The following is a 9,241-nucleotide window of genomic DNA, read 5'->3' as shown; positions in this document are numbered from 1 at the left end:
TGTTTTTCTAGCTCCAACAGTCCATTAGTATCTAACAATTCACGACAATACACAAATCTAAAAAATAATGGAATGGAATTAAGAAATGTATAAATATTATGATGAGCAATGTTGATCAATTGACTAAAATACAGTAGAATAAAATACAGTATATACATATGAGATGAGTAAAGCAATATGTAAACATTATTAAAGTGACTAGTGTCCCAATATTAAAGTGGCCAGTGAGTCCATGTCTATGTATATAGGGTAGAAGCCTCTAAGGTGCAGGGTTCAGTAACCGGGTGGTAGCCAGCTAGTGATGGCTATTTAACAGTCTGATAGTCTTGAGATAGGAGCTGTTTTTCAGTCTCTCGGTCCCAGCTTTGATGCACCTGTACTGACCTCGCCTTCTGGGTGATAACGGGGTGAACAGGCCGTGGCTCAGGTGGTTGATGTCCTTGATGATCTTTTTGGCCTTCCTATGACATCGGGTGCAGTAGGTGTCCTGGAGGGCAGGCAGTGTGCCTCCAGTGATGCGTTGGGCAGACCGCATCACCCTCTGGAGAGCCCTGCGGTTGCGGGCGGTGCAGTTGCCATACCAGGCGGTGATACAGCTCGACAGTTTGCTCTCAATTGTGCATCTGTAAAATTTTCTGAGGGTATTAGGAGCCAAGCCACATTTCTTCAGCCTGTTGAGGTTGAAGAGGTGCTGTTGCGCCTTCTTCACCAAACTGTCTGTGTGGGAGGACCATTTCAGATTGTCAGTGATGTGTACGCCGAGGAACTTGAAGCTTTCCACCTTCTCCACTGTGGTCCCATCTATGTGGATCGGGGCGTGCTTCCTCTGCTGTTTCCTGAAGTCCACAGTCAGCTCCTTCGTTTCGTTGAGGTTATTTTCCTGGCACCACGCTGCCAGGGCCCTCACCTCCTCCCTTAATTATTGTTGGTAATCTGTTGTCGTCTGCAAACTTGATGATTGAGTTGGAGGCATGCGTGGCCACGCAGTCATGAGTGAACAGGGAGTACAGGAGGGGTCTGAGCACGCACCCTTGTGGTGCCCCTGTGTTGAGGATCAGCAAAGTGGAGGTGTTGTTTCCTACCTTCACCCCCTGGAGGCGGCCCGTCAGGAAGTCCAGCACCGAGTTGCACAGGGCGGAGTTCAGACCCAGGGCCCTGAGCTTAATGATGAGCTTGGAGGGTACTATGGTGTTGAGCTATTGTCAATGAACATCATTCTGACATAGGCAATCCTCTTGTCCAGATGGGATAGGGCAGTGGCAGTGTGCAGTGTGATGGCTATTTCATCGTCTGTGGATCTATTGGGCCGGTAAGCAAATTGAAGTGGGTCTAGGGTGTCAGGTAAGGTAGAGGTCATATGATCCTTATCTAATCTTTCAAAGCACTTCATGTGAGTGCTAAGAGGCGATAGTCATTTAGTTCAGTTACCTTTGCTTTCTTGGGTACAGAAACAATGGTGGACATCTTGAAGCAATTGGGGACAGCAGACTGGGATAGGGAGAGGTTGAATATGTCCGTAAACATTCAATCCAGCTGGTCTGCGCATGCTCTGAGAACGTGTCTAGGGATGCCGTCTGGGCCGGCAGCCCTGCGAGGGTTAACATGCTTAAATGTCTTACTCACGTCGGCCACGGAGAAGGAGAGCCCACAGTCCTTGGTAGCGGGCTGCGTCGGTGGCACTGTGTTATCCTCAAAGCGGACAAAGAAGGTGTTTAGCTTGTCCAGAAGCAGGACGTCGGTGTCCGCGACATGGCTGGTTTTCCCTTTGTAGTCCATGATTGTCTGTAGATCCTGCCATATACAGTATGTCTCGTGTGTGAGCCATTGAATTACGACTCCACTTTGTCTCTATACTGATGTTTTGACTGTTTAATTGCCTTATGGAGGGAATAACTACACTTTTTGTATTCGGCCATATTCCCAGCCACCTTGCCATGGTTAAATGGGATGGCTCGCGCTTTTAGTTTAGCACGAATGCTGCCATGAATCCATTGTTTCTGGTTCGGGCAGGTTTTAATAGTCACAGTGGGTACAACATCTCCTATACACTTCCTGATAAACTCAGTCACCGTATCAGTGTATTCGTCTATGTTGTTCTTGGAGGCTAATCGGAACATATCCCAGTCCGTGTGATCAAAACAATCTTGAAGCGTGGATTCCGATTTGTCAAACCAGCGTTGAATAGTCCTGAGCACGGGTACTTCCTGTTTGAGTTTCTGCCTATAAAAAGGGAGGCGCAAAATGGAGTCGTGATCAGATTTGCCAAAGCGAGGGCGGGGGACTGCCTTGCATCCCGGACGTTGAAGTAGCAGTGGTCGAGTGTTTTAGCAGCGCGAGTACTACAGTCAATGTGTTGATAGAACTTCGGTAACGTTTTTCTCAAATTTGCTTTGTTAAAATCCCCAGCTACAATAAAGGCGGCCTCAGGATATGTGGTTTCCAGTTTGCATAAAGTCCAGTGAAGTTCTTTGAGGGCCATCGTGGTATTGGCTTGAGGGGGAATATACACGGCTGTGACTATAACCGAAGAGAATTCTATTGGGAGGTAATACGGTCGGCATTTGATTGTGAGTTATTCTAGGTCGGGTGAACTAAAGGACTTGGGTTCCTGTATGTTATCACAATCATACCATGAGTAGTTAATCATGAAACATACACCCCCGCCCTTCTTCCCAGAGAGATATTTATTCCATTTCAAATTTCCACTCACGCAGCTCTCCAGACCCTAGAACTGAGCATTGTTTTGTTCATTTTTTATTTGACGTTTATTTAACTATTCAAGTCAGTTAAGAACAAATTCTTATTTACAATGATGGCCTAAGAACAGTGCTTTGTTCAGGGGAAGAATGACAGATTTTTACTTTTTCAGCTCAGGGATTCGATCTAGCAACCTTTCAGTTACTGTCACTACGCTCTAACCACTAGGCTACCTGCCGCCCAGCATGAGTAAAACCCTTTGCTTGATACTGTTATTCATAATTAAAGTCGACATTAGAATCTAGTTTATTTTTAACCAACTTTGAGATGCCAAACTTTTCAAATGATCTTGAATTGTTACTTAGAGAGGGAAATCAAGGGTATGACCAATTTGGAAGACAACTGGTGTTAACCATAAATCATAGACAACAGATTTTGGATGGTGTGGCAAGAGCTATTTATGAGAGGAATGAGTATCCAAGTGAGTGGGACTTTGAAGATGCTGCAAAAGCCTTAGTCCACTGACATAAATTCCTTGCTGACAATGGGTCACCAAAAGGGTGGGAGGGATGGAAGAATGGCCTTAAGTTTAAAGTAGGGAAATACAGAACGAAACTAGGCAGAGAAAGGTGTCCTGAGATGGTGTCCAATTTAGATTTTAAAACTATTTTGCATCTGATCGAGGAAGTGGTCTAGTGTTGATTAAATGTAGCTTGCACCTGGGCCTAAAAATGATAAACATGGTGTTTATTGGTCATTGGTAATTATTAGATTAGTCGTGTGTAAAGTGTCACTGTGGATGTCTGTCTGTCTCCAAGAAAATGTGGTGTATGAAGCCCTGAATTAAGAGTAATGTTTATGTTCAAGTGATATAACCTCTAAAGAGTTAACTGCATGTCATATAAAAGCTGGTTAATTTGGAATTTGGGACGGGCATCTGGAAGGATGTATTATTTTATACTGAAGCCTTCTCATCGGCCAAAGGCAACATCTTCTCTGTGATCATAGGGGTGACTTTCTCCAAGTGCATGTGCAGTAGTAAACCTCACACACAGGCGGCTGACTTCCCGCCAAGGTTTGTACGATTACGTTTATATAATTTAAAGCTACATTGCATTAGGGAGCCAATTTCTGAAATCAATATATAAAAGCCATTAAATAGTACAACCGGTCCTATTTTTTTTGACATACAAAATTCTGTATGTCAAATATCTACTATGAATACAGGCAAAAAACAAATGCGATATTGGTCTCCATTCCACAGAAATCACATTTATAGTCAATATTCAGCTTGAATCTTTCCAAAACATGTTTCACAGGATAAATTCTATGTAACGTTTTAAATGAACTTCCTTTACCGTGTTACTGATACAATATGTGTTAGTAATTTTACATGCTTTCCCCCATTGTATATCACCATAGATATTTGACCAAAAGATGTAGTATATTTAATTAAACTGCTAATAATACTAGGTACATTTCATATTCAAAAATGCAAATGGTCTAATTCAAAACCTAACTTTTTGACTTTATAAATGGATTGAAACAATATGGCACTACTTTAACTAAAATGAAAACAAAAAGACCATTAAACTTGTTGTATTATGTGTTTGTTTAGGATTCCTGGCAATGTAAATAGTTTGTATGTATGCTTGTGTCACATTCGTTTGTAGAGAAGGACCAAGGCGCAGCGTGATTACAGTTCCACATAATTTATTAAAGTGAAACTATGAAACAAAACAAGAAACGAACCGTAACTACAGAGGTGCTACATACACTAACTCAAAATACAAAATTCAATATCCCAAAAAACACAGGTGTAAAAAAGGCTACCTAAATATGATCCCCAATTAGAGACAACGATTACCAGCTGCCTCTATTTGGGAACCATATCAAGCACACCAACATAGAAATATGAAAACTAGAACGCCACATATAAATAATAAACTAGAACGCCACATAGAAATCATAGACTAGAACACCCCAGTCACGCTGTGACAGCTTGTTTGCATGTGTCATGACGCTGGCCTGGGGGTAGGTTTATGACAGTCATAAATACCTCTCCCCCCTTTTTTCCTTTCTCTACCCTACTGATGTGTCACGAATCCCGCTTCCTGAGTCTGTGTTTGCCTGTGTGTCTGTCCTGGAGTGTGTTTCCGGTGTCCTGGAACGCACCCTGTCTGGTTGCCGGGCGAATTAGCTTGTTGGGAGATTGATGTTCACCCGCACCTGTATCCCATCAGTAATCTGCACACCTGTCCTGATCATCACCTCTCCCCTTCAAAAGCTCTGACCTGACTTCCATTCCCTGCCGGATCGTTAGACATGAACAGTATGTTGTGCCATAGTATCAGCCTCAAGTTGGATAGTATTTGTTTGTTGTTTTTGTTTACGTATTGCTTGCCTTGAACTTACCTCCGTTTGTTTTGTCTTCAGTTACTCACCCGGATCATTCACCCCATTCCCGCCTGGTTGACGGAGGATTCCGCTACTCCATTGGATTCACCTATTTACTCCCATCCACTCACCTCCGCTGCCCGCTACGCCACCTGGATATATCTACTCATTCACATTCACTTGTAAATAAATACTCGCCTTCTTTCTACGCTCCTTGTCCTGGTCTGCTTCTGGGTTCGATTTTGAAAGAACGTGACATGATGTGACTATTGAAAATCCCTTGGTTAACATAGAGATTTTGGGAACATCAGAAGGTGGGGGGAAATGAACCATATTTTGGTAATCAAACCAGTTGAACATATGCTTTGGTACTTAATGAATATGATGTCAGTTCGGTTGTCATCTGAGACATTCTCATCAATGATAGGATGACATAAACGGTACAGTGGAAAGTCTACACATGATAGTTATCAGATTCACATGGAATTGTTGTGCAATTGAAATGTTTGAATATGAAATTATTTGTGGGGATGAAATGTGATTTTAACTTCTAAAATGTGAGAATTGGGTTTTCATGAGTGAATTAGGCCCGACTCAGTGGCCCGCCCACGTGAAGAGACATAGGTTATGAACTATGAAATAGGCCCTCCTCTCCCTTCCTATATAAAGCCTTGACGACAATATAACTTTCTGTTCCGGGTACATTAGGATGACGATCCGATGTCAGAAGGGTTCAGATAATAACTACAGAACGAAGCCAACCTCACGTGAGCTTTGGTTGCGAATGGTATGAACTTTGAACTCTTATACACTACAGAAGGGATACCTCCTAGCCGTTGAGTTAGCAACAGCAGCTGCAAACGTGGGCTAGGAAAGAAAAGACAGAGTATCCCGTCTACCACACAACGACGTTACTACAACGTATCCAATTTACCACCGGAGACATTCTTCCGAGGACAGGAAGATCTCTGTTGGCAAACACGACCAGCATCTACGACCAACCTACCGAAGCGCAGCTCAGAGTAAATATTTATTGCATTTTCCTTTTCCAAATGGGCGGTAATTTAGAATGCATAAGATTCTGTATTTACGATAGAGTAGCTGCCTACGGCCCCATGGAGACATCGCTTCTCCCTTTGTTCTTCAGTCTTCCCACTCTTTCACTCAAACCCAACCCACTTTTCTTTGTGTAACCAGCTGTCATATCTGCTAGGTCCGCTAGCGACGTTTTCCTTTATGACATAATTTGTAAACAAGGTATGATTCATTCTGTGTATATGATTAGTTAGGTATTTAGTAAATAAATAATTAAACCCAATTTTGTATTGCTGATTCAACTTGTTAGCCAGGGTTCGTGAAGATAACCAAGAATTTACAACTTTCAGATGAGACTGAAATAAGGTGATGATTAATATTGACTGCTATTGATGTAAAATATTACTAGGTCTATAAGAGTTTATTCGGAAGATAACTGCTCTATAAATATTATTTTGTGGTGCCCCAACTTTCTAGTTAATTACATTTACATGATTCGCTTAATCATGTAATATTAATTACAGAGAAAGGATTTTATAGAATAGCATGTCATATCACTTAATCCGGCATAGCCAAAGACACGACACGTGACTATTCCTCTTTTGTTTGTTGATATTTGTTAATAAAAAAGTTTTTTTTTTTTTAATGAATTAGGGAGACAATTGTGAGCACTGAAATCTAATGTAGTCTCATTATTTGATGTTTTAACTGGTTGGCAGCACGCCTCAACAATTAGGTAGCCTAGCTAACGTTAGGGGGGAGTAAAGCAGTTTTCAATTGCCTTTGTACTTTGTTTGAGGTATGTGCAGAGTACCATCGCATCACAAACCAGCAACTCCAGGATTCGTTTTATTCCATGTTGATCAACACACAGAACACTTGCTCGCCCTATCCAGAGAAGCAGGGAAAGACTGGAAGAAATGGACAGAAGATAGCTGCCATTCGGGAATATGTACAGCCAGGTATACAAATTAAATCAGTAAGCAAAATGTAAAGCAAATGATTGGATTGAAATGTTACATTTTAAGATCAGTGATGCCCTTACACAGATATATATATAGTTTGTTTGTAATGTTTCTCTGGAGCAACCACACGATGTGAACACAGATCGAACTGTTGTCCTCAGATGTCTTCCAGCAATACTCCAAGAGGATGACTCTGGAGTGTTCAGAACTTGCACGGTGGGTTGTGTTTGTGTGTGAGGTTCAAATATTATTTGACCCAAAATAAAGGAGGGGAGAAACTACTTGTGTGTCTTCATAAGAGTTTACATAATGGAGTTAAAATTGTCGTGGAGGAAGAAATGTAAATTGTCAAGATTAATCTTCATTTTAAACAGTTGAATGCAGTGAAGTTGTTAGACTGTGAAATGGATGTCGCACATCACTACCTCATTTTTATTTAACATTTTAAATTGAATGGAAGCTACCACATCAGTTGAAAGTGTTAATTGGAGAAGGGTCATTATACTGTGCTTATGTTTTAATAGTTAAGTTGTTGATGGGGAATGTTGCAGTGTTACACAGTATTGAATTGATTGAACATTTGAGGTTTGTTATCGGAGTCTTTTAAAAGTTCTGTTCAAATGAGCCATGCTGTAGAGAAATGGCATTCATCTATTGATGGATGCTAAAACAGATGAATCATGTTTGGTGCATTCATCTATTGATGGATGCTAAAACAGATGAATCATGTTTGGTGCATTCATCTATTGATGGATGCTAAAACAGATGAATCATGTTTGGTGCATTCATCTATTGATGGATGCTAAAACAGATGAATCATGTTTGGTGCATTCATGTAATTAGAGATGTGTTTCTGAAGACGCGGTGTTTTAAAGAAAATGTCATTTTATAAAAAATAAACTGTTATAAAGCTAACTTGCTTTAGACAAGTTGACTGAAAGAAATAACTTGGATTTTAAGAGTAGTCATTGACTTAAAATGTTGAAGTGCAGCTGGTGTCCACAAATTCTTTGAGTTACTTAACAAAAAATATCAAGTTACACACAGTAACAAATATTGTGCCCTGTTTACTTAAAGAAATGTAGGTAACTATTTGCATCAGCCTTTTAAGTATAATATACACTTCACTCTTAGTGCATTACAAATTCAAATATATTAAGTGCAAACAACTAACAGGATCTCAAAAATTCCTTTCATTCAACTTCATTTCATCAGGTTCAGAATGTTTTTGGTTTGTTTGACCTGCTCAAGTGATTCAAGTCCCAGAACTAATGTTAAGTTTGATATACTTAATGTAATCAGTTACAGAACTAATATTGTAAGTTTAATTTGCTGAATTTCCTCAGTATCATAATTGATATTCTATGTTTAATCTACAAATGTTTTTTGCTCAGTTACTTATGGTACTCAGGTTAGTAAAATGTATTTAAATTGGGTTCCTACTACTCAAATATACTCTATACTTAATATACTCTATACAAATATACTCTATACAACTATACTTAAAAAGCTGATGCAAATAGTTACCTCAATATACTTGGAATAATTTACTAAAAAGTATACATTTACTAAAAAGTATATTCTATACAAGGGAATATGCTAAAAGAAAAAACAGTGTTCAACTTCAAACTTCAGCTTTATTTTGAATGAAGGTTTTCTTCAAACTTCAATCTCAAATTGCCCCTTAAACCCTACTCCTTTAGCATTTTTGTGGAGCTCATTAGTAAGTAATCTGTAAGAATTCTGGGTATAACGACACCTTGCCTCCTTAGGTAAAGTTACATCCAGATAGCTTGCACCTGACTACAAATCATTTCAGATCTTCACAATTGCATTAAGTTTAGGTGATAGTTTGGGATTAGCACTTTGATCTCACATCTTGCACCGTTTGGAAAGAATTCTCTGGTGGTCTGTGTGCCCCTTAACAACAAAGCGATATTTTAACAGAAACGTAAATTAATTATGTATCTTAGTCTTTACACAAAGCACAATATGAACTTTAGCTCAAATACAACCTCATTCAAACTGTTTTATATTAATCAAAACCTACATTGCACATATTGTTACAAAATATATGCCAAAATGTCCCTTAAACCTGACTCCATAAGCACTAGTGAAGTCCATATGGCAGCCCAGCCTCACATTCA

This window comes from Salvelinus fontinalis, chromosome 2 (genome assembly GCF_029448725.1).
Source record: "Salvelinus fontinalis isolate EN_2023a chromosome 2, ASM2944872v1, whole genome shotgun sequence".
In the NCBI taxonomy this organism is placed as follows: Eukaryota; Metazoa; Chordata; class Actinopteri; order Salmoniformes; family Salmonidae; genus Salvelinus; species Salvelinus fontinalis.
The sequence above is the reverse complement of the archived record's forward strand: the minus strand, read 5'-3'. Positions refer to the sequence as shown.